Genomic DNA, 12,487 nt, shown 5'->3' on the forward strand with positions numbered 1-12,487 from the left:
ATGCAGTGCTAGTGCGCCCCCTATTGACCTTTGGTTAGAGGAGGTGTGATAGTGTGGGGTGCTTTGCTGGTGACACTGTCAGTGATTTATTTAGAATCACTACCTTGTCACAACACAACTGATTGGCATACGCATTAAGAAGGAAAGAAATGCCACAAATTAACTTTTAACAAGGCACACCTGTTAATTGAAATGCATTCCAGGTGACTACCTCATGAAGCTGGTTGAGAGAATGCCAAGAGTGCAAAGCTGTCATCAAGACAAAGGGTGGCTACTTTGAAGAATCTAAAATCTAAAATATATTTTGGTTTAACACTTTTTTGGTTACTACATTATTCCATATGTGTTATTTCATAGTTTTGATGTCTTCACTATTATTCTACAATGTTGAAAATAGTAAAAATAAAGAAAACCCCTTGAATTAGTAGGTGGGTACAAACTTTTGACTGGTACTGTATATAATTTAGCTCTTGGCAACGCAGACGCTCCTCGTTGACGCGCGCGAGCAGTGTGGGTGCAATAATTGAATAACATAAATTCCTACATTTATTTTGCAACGCTCGCGTCGTAGTCAGGGTGTAGGCTACAGATGATATAAGTCATGAACTTCACATGATGGTTGAAGTGCAAAGTGATGAGCGTGATGCTCCCTTCCAATAAATATCGATGGTCTTACTCTGGTGACATGACCATCGACGCTTGGCTGACGTTTGACAAATAAAAATAATCTTGCTCTTTTATCCATAATAGTCTATATGTGATACATTGTAACTTTATAGCCTGCCTGCGCTCTAGCCAACAGCGCGATCGCACATGCAGATACTAGAGTGGGCACACACACTCGCTATATTGGGCAACCATTTTTTGGAGAAAACCATCAGTAGAGTTGAAAATGCGATGGAAACCCATTTAACTTGTATTTTTTATTCGGTGCATGGGAATTTAACTGCACATGGTATTTTTTAAGTGCCTTATGTCATCACGCACATCCTTTAATCTGCAACAAGTCAATTCGATGAAAAAACGTCACTGGGAAAATGCGCATTGGCTATTGATTTTGTGCGGATTTTAGAATATTCGCATGAAAATATGTCGCTAATTGGATGGAAACCTTGCTTGTGGAGAGGAAACGTCCAAAGTCCGCGACCATATATGTTATGGTAACACGTGGGCCAGCAGGGAGCACTTCCCTAGGCCAGCATTTATTTTTTAATAAATAGATCAGAAGAGATTGAACAACATGAATTGAGATATAAAGCAATGCATTAAGTGGTCTTGCATGTTATTACTTCCATTCACCTAATACAGAGGCATCTGAATCAGATTGAATTTCTTACTCAAATAGCCTACTGAACACACCCGACTAGAGTGGGCTACAGACCTCCAAGTCTACTGTTAGTAGTAGTAGTCTAATGCCACCTTTGTTTCAAAGTAACCTTGAAAACAGCAACTGTAGAATAAAAGTTACAATGTATTATGTTGAAATGTATGAGGTATATTGAAATGTAATTGGTCATGGATGCAGTAGCTAGGTTTCCATCCAATTTGAAACGGAATTTCATGCGAATATTCTAAAATCGGCATAAAACAATATCCGCATTTCCCCACCAGAGATGTTTCCATCAAACTGATTTTGTGGATAAAATGCTGTGCGTGATGACATAGTGCACACAAAAATAACATTTGCTGTTAAATTCCCCTGTACCGAATGGAAAATGCAAGTTAAAAGGTGCCCATTGCATTTTCAACTCTATTGATGGTTTTGTCACAAAAACTGTTGCATTATGTAGCAAATGTGTCCACTCTGGTCTTGGCACGTGCGCACTACCCAACAGCTCGCAGACTACCTCCATTATGATAATATTATGGATAAGAGCAATATTAGGCCTATTTGTATTTTGTCAAACGGCTGCCAAGCATCGACAATTATGTCACCAGAATAAGACACTCGATATTATCATAACTAATTTCATCTGTAGCATAATAATCTGCATGCTTTCACGAGTCGTAGAGGGAGGACCACACAACATATCATCGCGTGACTCAAAGTTTACTGATGGTTATTATCTTTGCACATAAAGGCGTTTCGACCGCCATTTGTCGCATAATGAATTTTACCGACACGAAAATATCGCACCATGTCGAACGAACAAATTGTCTGTCGACATTTCTAAAAGTGTCCCGGTTACTTAACGTTTCCATCATCCCAGTCGTTACTTTTAATGTGTCAGGTAATTCATCCGCATGAAAACGTATGACGGAAACATGGTTAGTGTAAAAATTAGGCGTGGTTTAGCTTCAAAATCTCTATAACGCCATTGGCCAATGTATTTTGGGGGGGAGGGGGAGATAAATAAGGAGGGAGGATTTTTTTTTACTATAGCAAGGTCTTTGCTAAAAATCTACTTGAAAACAATATATAGCATTCTCCTGTTAGGTTTCTAAAGTCTAAACCTCTTTGAACGGTGAATCTGAATACACTTAAGGTAAGTTTGTTTAGTCTACTATGTGCCAGATGACTCCACGTATGACAACTTTTGCGTGTTAACTTTGGGGCACATAAATATATATGCACGGAAACGTAGACGAAATACATGAATATGTAGACTACTAACATTTTTTTTTTGTATTGTCTTTCGAATGTTGTAGTCTACTGCCCTGGGCCCGTTTTCCGATAGCGATGGAACTTAAGAGTGTTTTAATAGTCCATGAGCCAGGGGGATCGGTCGACGATGTCTCATAATTATTTTTTTGAAGGTTTATGTCCCTAAAGTTGGGAGATGTGTGATAGCAGTGCAGAAATGAGAACTTTCTCTGTGTTATCACTCTTTCTTTAATCCCCCCATCCCATATATTTTCCCCTATGTCAAACAATGTCAGTATACAAGATATTGCTCAATTATACCCTTTAATCAGGTGTCATTGGAAAACTTACATTCAAAGCTATCCATCAGACACATTTTCAGAATGTTCAGGTAAACAGAACTTTGACTTCTAGGGTACATATCAGAATTACCTGTATAAATGGCTTTAAAAAGAAAACCCTGATATGTTTTAAGCGTTGTTTGACAAGTTCTGAAATGTTGTGTATTCTAAATCACTATGAACATTTTCAGATATTTTTGGGCATACTACAATTATATTTCATACAGGTATGGTAATGCGAAATTCTCCAATAAGACCCCATAGAGTTGTTTGGGTGAATTCTGTGAAAGCCCTGCATCTACAAATATTTCTAAAAACCAGTTCTAGCAGTGTGTGCGCAATTTGGTGCCTTTTTACCAAATGTACAATCCCAAAACATAGCTGCCCCATTACATGGCATTCTATGCCTAAGCTTCCAACATTCTAATGTCCATCATCCATTTTGTATGATATGTTACGAATTACAATTTGTATGATATATTACGAATTCCACTAGCGTTAGCTAGCTGTTCCCATAGACTTCCAGTCATTGAGCCAAAAAAAGTCAGCCTCAGGAGAAATATATACAGTGCCTTCAGAAAGTATTCATACATACCCCTTGACTTATTCCACATTTGTCTATGTCGTAGCCTGAATTCAAAATGTATTATATTGTAAAAAGTTTCTCACCCATCTACATACAATACCCCATAATGACAAAGTGAAAACATGTTTTTAGAAATTGTTGCAAATTTATTGAAAATGGAATGCAGAAATATATCATTTACATAAATTCACACCCCTGAGTTAATGCCTTGTAGAAGCACCTTTGGCAGCGCTTACAGCTGTGAGTCTGTTTTGTGTAAGTCTCTAAGACTTATTATTCTTTTCAAAATTCTACAAGCTCTGTCAAATTGGTTGTTGATCATTGCTAGACAACCATTTTCAGGTCTTGCCATAGACTTAAGTAGATTTAAAGCTGCAACATGTAGTGGCTTCGGAAAGTATTCAGACCCCTTTACCTTTTCCACATTGTTAAGTTACAGCCTTATTCTAAAATGGATTAAATCGTTTTCCCCCTCATTCATCTACACACAATACCCCATAATGACAAAGCAAAAACATGTTTAGAAATCTTAGCAAAAATAAATATACTGAAATATGACATTTACATAAGTATTCAGACCCTTTACTCAGTACTTTATTGAAGCACCTTTGACAGCGATTACAGCCTTGAGTCTTCTTGAGTATGACACTACAAGTTTGGCACACCTGTATTTGGTGATTTTCTCCCATTGTTCTCTGCAGATCCCCTCAAGAGCTGTCAGGTTGGATGGGGAGTGTTGCTGCACAGCTATTTTCAGGTCTCTCCAGAGATGTTCGATCGGGTTCAAGTCCGGGCTCTGGCTGGGGCACTCAAGGACATTCAGAGACTTGTCCCAAAGCCACTCCTGCATTGTCTTGGCTGTGTGCTTAGGTTCGTTGTCTTGTTGGAAGGTGAACCTTCGCCCCAGTCTGAGGTCCTGAGCTCTCTGGGGCAGGTTTTCATCAAGGATCTCTGTACTTTGCTTCGTTCATCTTTGCCTTGATCCTGACTAGTCTCCCAGTCCCTGTCACTGAAAAGCATCCCCACAGCATGATGCGGCCACCATCATGCTTCACCGTACACTCTAAAAAGAAAAGGTCCCTGGAGTATCATTTAAGGGTTCTTCAAATTGAATATGTGGGGGAAACCCTATAAGTTCTTTGAATAACCATTTAATAGATCCTTGAAGAACCTTTTGGTGTTCATTTTTGAACTACCCCCCTCCCCTATTATTAATAATAATCATAACAAATACACAATATTTTAGTTCAGTGTTTTATTATGATTTTAGTGGCAAAGCAGAATAAAAAAGTCTTAAATGAGGTAAACTCCCAGCAGAGCCCCAGGTCCAATGGATATATCTTCTGGCGGGTTGATATTCTCCTTATCCATAGCCAGAATGATTTTGCAGTGTATGGTGAGCGAACAGGTTTCCTGTTATATTCAGAGGTGTAGAGAGTGTGAGTCTGAATCTAAAAATAGTAAATACATATGATTAACAAAACATGCCCACAACAGAATTAATACCTTGGTTTTTGTGTTGAATGTTTTGATAATGGTTTTCATACACATACCTTGTCCATAACGTAGAGGCCTATGGGATATTCATTGAAGAGGTAAGGGAGGATGGTACATGTGATCTGCGTAACATACCAATACCAATTGACATACCTGTGTATGTCTCCTCGTCTGTATACCTACAGACACAAAAGTGAGTAGTTCAGTCATCTGCACCCAATACAGCTATCCTTCAACATATTCTCATAGCCTACATATTGTTACCTCTTTGTTGATTTGATATCCATTGAATTGTGTCCATTTTCTGTTTTAGAAAGATTGGCAGAATTATGAAAAGCGATGGTATCATCATAAAACAATATAAATTTAGATCGTACAAGGGACAAACCTTACCTGAAATTGAGGAGATCTTTACATTTTTCATTAAGTGCTTGCACCTTCTGTCCTTTCAAATCCAAATGTTTCAGTTGGGCAGTTCAGTTCCTGCTAGAACCCCCACAAACTAATGAAGTTCCTCGATGAACCCCACCTCCTATGGAGGGGCCATTTTAATGCCAAGAACCCTAAGGTTATTCGAAGAACTTTGAGGATCTTAGAAGAACCCTTGTTGAATCCCAATTTTTTTGAGTATCGGGATGGTGCCAGGTTTCCTCCAGAGGCGACGTATGGCATTCAGGCCAAAGAGTTAAATCTTGTTTCTCACTGTTTGAGAGTCTTTAGGTGCCTTTTGGCAAACTCCAAGCGGGCTGTCATGTGCCTTTTACTGAGGAGTGACTTCCGTCTGGTCACTCTAACATAAAGGTCTGATTGGTGTAGTGCTGCAAAGATGGTTGTCCTTCTAGAAGGTTCTCCCATCTTCACAGAGTAACTCCAGAGCTCTGTCAAAGTGACCATCGGGTTCTTGGTTACCTCCCTGACAAAGACCCTTTCCCCCCCGATTGCTCAGTTTGGCCATGTGGCCAGCTCTAGGAAGAGTCTTGGTAGATCCAAATTTCTGCCATTTAGAATGATGGAGGCCACTGAATTATTGGGGACCTTCAATACGGCAGACATTTTTTTGTACCCTTCCCCAGATCTGTGCCTCGACACAATCCTGTCTCGGAGCTCTACGGACAATTCCTTCAACCTCATGGCTTGGTTTTGGCTCTGACATGCACTGTCAGCTGTAGGACCTTAAATAGACCGGTGTGTGCCTTTCCAAATCATGTCCAATAATTTGAATTTACCACAGGTGGACTCCAATCAAGTTGTAGAAACATCTCAAGGATGATCAATGGAAACAGGATGCACCTGAGCTCAATTTTGAGTCTCATAGCAAAGGGTCTGAATACTTACAGTACCAGTCAAAAGTTTGGATACACCTACTCATTCCAGGATTTTTCTTTATTTTTACATTGTAGAATAATAGCGAACAAATCAAAATATATTTGAGATTATTCAAAGTAGCCACCTTTTGCCTTTGACAGCTTTGCACACTCTTGGCATTCCCTCAACCAGCTTCACCTGGAATGCTTTTCCAACAGTCATGCAGGAGTTCCCACACATGCTGAGCAATTGTTGGCTGCTTTTCCTTCACTCTGCAGTCCAACTCATCCCAAACCTTCTCAATTGGGTTGTGTTCGGGGGATTGTGGAGGGCAGGTCATCTGATGCAGCACTCCATCACTCTCCTTCTTGGTCAAATAGCCCTTACACAGCCTGGAGGTGTGTTTGGTCATTGTCCTGTTGAAAAACAAATGGTAGTCCCACTAAGCGCAAACCAGATGGGATGGTGTTACGCTGCAGAATGCTGTGGTTGCCATGCTGGTTAAGTGTGCCTTGAATTCTAAATAAATCACCGACAGTGTCACCAGCAAAGCATCCCCACACCTCCTCCTCCATGCTACACATGCAGAGATCATCTGTTCACCTGCTCTGCGTCTCACAAAAACACTGCGATTTGAACCAAAAATCTCAAATCTGGACTCATCAGACCAAAGGACAGATTTCCACCTGTCTAATGTTAATTGCTCGTGTTTCTTGGCCTGAGCAAGTCTCTTCTTATTATTGGTGTCCTTTAGTGGTGGTTTCTTTGCAGCAAATCGACCATGAAGGCCTGATTCACGCAGTCTCCTCTGAACAGTTGATGTTGAGATGTATCTGTTACTTGAACTCTGTGAAGCATTTATTTGGGCTGCAATTTCTGAGGCTAACTCTAATGTAACTCTAATGAACTTATCCTCTGCAGCAGAGGTAACCCTGCATCTTTCTTTCCAGTGGCGGTCCTAATGAGAGCCAGTTTCATCATAACGCTTGATGGTTTTGCTACTGCACGTGAAGAAACTTTCAAAGTTCTTGAAATATTCTGTATTGACTGACCTTCATGTCTTAAAGTAATGAGGGATTGTAATTTCTCTTTGCTTATTTGAGCTGTTCTTGTCATAATATGGACTTGTTATTTTACCAAATAGGGCTATCTTCTGTATACCACGCCTACCTTGTCACAACACAAGTGATTAGCTTAAACACATTAAGAAGGAAAGAAATTCCACAAATTAACTTTCAACAAGGCACACCTGTTAATTGAAATGCATTCCAGGTGACTACCTGATGAAGCTGGTTGAGAGAATGCCAAGAGGTTGCAAAGCTGTCATCAAGGCAAAGGTTGGCTACTTTGAGGAATCTCAAATCTCACTTTTTTGGTTACTACGTGATTCCATATGTGTTATTTCATATTATTGTACAATATAGTAAAAATAAAGAAAAACCCTTGAATGAGTAGATGTGTCCAAACATGTGACCGGTATTGTGTGTGTGTGTGTGTGTATATATATATATATATATATATATATATATATATATATATAATAAGGCTATAACTTAATAAAATGTGGAAAAGGCGAAGGGGTCTGAATACTTTCTGAATTTACTGTGTGTGTGTATTTATACACACACACACACACAGTGCATTCAGAAATAATTCATACCCCTTCCCCTTTTCCACATTTTATTACGTTATAGCCTTATTCTGAAATGTATTACATTATACATTTTTCATCAATCTACACACAATACCACATAATGACAAAGCGAAAACATTTTTTTAAATGTTTGAAAATGTATTAAAAATGAAAAACTAAAAAGTATTCAGACCCTTTGCTATGAGACTCGAAATTGAGCTCTAAGAACACAGTGGCCTCCATCATTCTTAAATGGAAGAAATTTGGAACCACCAAGACTCTTCCTAAAGCTGGCCGCCCGGCCAAACTGAGCAATCGGGGGAGAAGGGTCTTAGTCAGGGAGGTGACGGAGAATCCGATGGTCACTCTGACAGTGCACCAGAGTTCCTCTGTGGAGATTCCTTTATGGTAGAGTGGCCAGACGGAAGCCACTCCTCAGTAAAAGGCACATGACAGCCCACTTGGAGTTTGCCAAAAGGCACCTAAAGACTCTCAGACCATCAGCAACAATATTCTCTGGTCTGATGAAACCAAGATTGAACTCTGGCCTGGATGCCAAGCGTCACGTCTGGAGGAAACCTGGCACCATCACTACGGTGAAGGATGGTGGTGGCAGCATCATGCTGTGGGGATGTTTTTCGGCGGCAGAGACTGGGAGACTAGTCAGGATCGAGGCAAAGATGAGAGTAGTACAGAGAGATCCTTGATGAAAACCTGATCCGGAGCGCTCAGGACCTCAATGGAGCGAAGGTTCACCTTCTATCATGACAACGACCCGAAGCACACAGCCAAGACAACGCAGGAGTGGCTTCGGGACAAGTCTCTGAATGTCCTTGAGTGGCCCAGACAGAGCCCGGACTTGAACCCGATCGAACATCTCTGGAGAGACGTGAAAATAGTGCAAATAGCTGTGCAGCAACGCTCCCCATCCAACCTGACAGCGCTTGAGATGATCTGCAGAGAAGAATGGGAGAAACTCCCCAAATGCAGGTGTGCCAAACTTGTAGCGTCATACCCAAGAAGACTTGAGGCTGTAATCGCTGCCAAAGGTGCTTCAACACTTTACTGAGTAAAGAGTCTGAATATTTATGTAAATGTATTATCAGTTTTTTATTTTAAATACATTTGCAAAAATGTATAAAAACCTGTTTTTTGTTCGTCATTATGGGGTATTGTGTGTAAATTGATGAGGGGGAAAAAACTATTTAATACATTTTAGAATAAGGCTGTAATGTTACAAAATGTGGAAAAGTCAAATGTCTGAATACTTTCTGAAGGCACTGTATATATATTTTTTTGCAGCACTGCTAAATGAATATAGGGGAAACACTGAATACTAACACTAACAAAAAATAGCATACTACCAAGTGGACCAACCAGCAAAATGTAAACAAGGGAGCAAATGTATCCCGTAATAGGTCCTAAGAATATGATAAAGGTTAAAACCGTTGTACTAATCTCTAAGGTAAGTCATATTCTTCAAAATCAAGGGGTTTATTTCATTAGGTTGAAATACTGTGTTAGTCTCACCTCTTGGTGTTTTAGAAAAATAAAGTCTGAATAATAGGACAGGATATTTGGCAATAAATAGGTGAATAAGAACTTCGGTGAGATTTTCTTCATTCATCATCATTTGGGTGAGTCTCTTTTTACTCATCTCATTTAAAGTGTGTTAGCTCTCTTACCTTCTGTCCACTTCCTGACTCCAGCATGGTGAGCTTGTTGCAGCATGTTCATGATGTTATTGTATTTCAAAGCCTCAAAAGTGAAACCACATTTTCTATCAGGTCCTGACATATTGCTGGCTGGCTCTGAGATCACCTATTCTAGCGCTTTTCTCCGCTGTGCTTCTCTTTTTTCCCATCCATCCAGAAATGTCATTAACTTTCTCTGGGCCTGGGGCAGAATCCCCGTCTCTCATCAGTCTTGAAAGTAGGTAAAAGAGGCTAAAACCACGGTTGAGAATGAGAAGCCTTCCAATTGGCCAAACTAACATCGAGGCTGAATTGCAGGCAGGCAGCTCTACTGCGAAGACCTCTGTGAATGTTGTCCTGTTACACACGCTGCCTGGTCTGCAGTCTCCTCCTGGGTTGTGATTACTTTGAACCCTCCACAGGATATTGGCCCTAATCTTACTGTATGTTGTTACTGCATTAGATTACTGAGAGCACATTCAAATATGAACTGGAACGCTTTAGTCCACCATAACATTGGATTTAGTGTGCTTTTCAATAGGCTTGGGCGGTATACCGTATACCGGGGTATTTGGAAAAAGCCACAGGATGGTTTTTCAATATCATCAATACATCAACTATTTATTTGAAGTTTTTCAATACATTTGAATATTTGTAGCTACTTTTAAATGAATACCTGCAGTCAACTTGTGCAATACGTTAGGAGATCAAGCAGATTGCATTCTTCATTTCACCTGACATATTCTTTGACATTATGAAGTTTACCGTAGTTCCCCAGAACAGTTGAGCCAGTCAGGTGTTTTGTTTGTTTGTAAACAGAACAACTGGGAGAAAGCAGGAGCTGGTGAGTCCATAGCGTTCTATATCTATCATTCTATATCTATCGGTGAGTCTCTGTGAGGCGCACATGAGGTGATGAAGTTACACTTGTATGCAATTCACTACTAAATGTTTACCATCAGATATATTACAATGGCTTTCTGCAAGAAGTCAAAGTACTCTGGATGAGTTAGCTGTACAGTTGCCATTTTTTCCCCTGTGCTTCCTACTAGCGTTTTTTTTCTCCTCCCTTTTTCTCCCTTCTGCTCTGAGTACACACTGCTGTTCCTTCAAAAAAGCATGCATCACAACTTTGTTCATTTGCACAATTTATCGTAAATGTCCACACTCACCGAAAATGACATGCAGTAGCCACTAGCTATGCGTGAATAACTTTATGAGCTGGATTTGCCTGTCTTTGCGATTAGTTATGTTAGTTTTCGCACGTTAACATTTAGCTAACAGCGTCTGTGATTTCGCTATTAGTTTGTTCTAATCTTGTTAGCATTCTGGTAAATAGAGGATTTATGGGCTTTTCATGCGTTTTTAGCGTCCCCTTTGTGTGGTATGCCAGCAATGACAATATGAAAATCTGGATACCCCTGAAGCCTACTTACCAAACGTACAGTTGAAGTCGGAAGTTTACATACACTTAGGTTGGAGTCATTAAAACTCATTTTTCAACCACTCCACAAATTTCTTGTTAACAAACTATAGTTTTGGCAAGTCCATTAAGACATCTGCTTTGTGCATGACACAAGTAATTTTTCCAACAATTGTTTACAGACAGATTATTTCACTTATAATTCACTGTATCACAATTCCAGTGGGTCAGAAGTTTACATACACTAAATTGACTGTGCCTTTAAACAGCTTGGGAAATTCCAGAAAATTCCATCATGGCTTTAGAAGCTTCTGATAGGCTAATTGACATAATTTGAGTCAATTGGAGGTGTACCTGTGGATGTATTTCAAGGCCTTCCTTCAAACTCAGTGCCTCTTTGCTTGACATCATGGGAAAATCAAAAGAAATCAGCCAAGACCTCTGAAAAAACAGTCGGGTTCATCCTTGGGAACAATTTCCAAATGCCTGAAGGTACCACGTTCATCTGTACAAACAATAGTACCCAAGTATAAACATCATGGGACCACGCAACCGTCATACCGCTCAGGAAGGAGACGCGTTCTGTCTCCTAGAGATGAACGTACTTTGGTGCGAGAAGTGCAAATCAATCCCAGAACAACAGCAAAGGACCGTGTGAAGACGCTGGAGGAAACAAGTACAAAAGTATCTATATCCACAGTAAACCGAGTCCTATATCAACATAACCTGAAAGGCCACTCAGCAAGGAAGAAGCCACTGCTCCAAAACCGCCATAAAAAAGCCAGACTACAGTTTGCAACTGCACATGGGGACAAAGATTGTACTTTTTGGAGAAATGTCCTCTGGTCTGATGAAACAAAAATAGAACTGTACAGCCATAATGACCATTATGTTTGGAGGAAAAAGGGGGAGGCTTGCCAGCTGAAGAACACCATCCCAACCGTGAAGCACGGGGGGTGGCAGCATCATGTTGTGGGGGTGCTTTGTTGCAGGAGGGACTGGTGCACTTCACAAAATAGATGGCTCCATGAGGATGGAAAATGATGTAGATATATTGAAGCAACATCTCAAGACATCAGTCAGGAAGTTAACGCTTGGTCGCAAATGGGTCTTCCAAATGGACAATGACCCCAAACATACTTCCAAAGTTGTGGCAAAATGGCTTAAGGACAATAAAGTCAAGGTATTGGAATGGCCATCACAAAGCCCTGACCTCAATCCAAAATTTGTGGGCAGAACTGAAAAAGCATGTGCGAGCAAGGAGGCCTACAAACCTGACTCCGTTACACCAGCTCTGTCAGGAGGAATGGGCCAAAATTCACCCAACTTATTGTGGAAAGCTTGTGGAAGGCTACCTGAAACGTTTGACCCAAGTTAAACAATTTAAAGTCAATGCTACCAAATACTAATTGAGTGTATGTAAA

The 12,487-nt window shown here is 40.2% G+C and overlaps 1 protein-coding gene across 1 annotated transcript in view; it reads left to right on the top strand.

Annotated features, from left to right (window-relative positions):
• Window positions 1-2,381: 2,381 nt before the first annotated feature.
• LOC120054555 (G-protein-signaling modulator 2-like) overlaps window positions 2,382-12,487 on the top strand; it is a 28,667-nt gene continuing 18,561 nt past the window's right edge. Inside the window, exon 1 of the mRNA XM_039002000.1 lies at window positions 2,382-2,486. The gene's annotated coding sequence lies outside the window, so the exon portion shown is untranslated. The remainder of the gene's footprint in view (window positions 2,487-12,487) is intronic.

Source organism: Salvelinus namaycush, chromosome 10, assembly GCF_016432855.1.
Source record: "Salvelinus namaycush isolate Seneca chromosome 10, SaNama_1.0, whole genome shotgun sequence".
Classification (NCBI taxonomy): domain Eukaryota; kingdom Metazoa; phylum Chordata; class Actinopteri; order Salmoniformes; family Salmonidae; genus Salvelinus; species Salvelinus namaycush.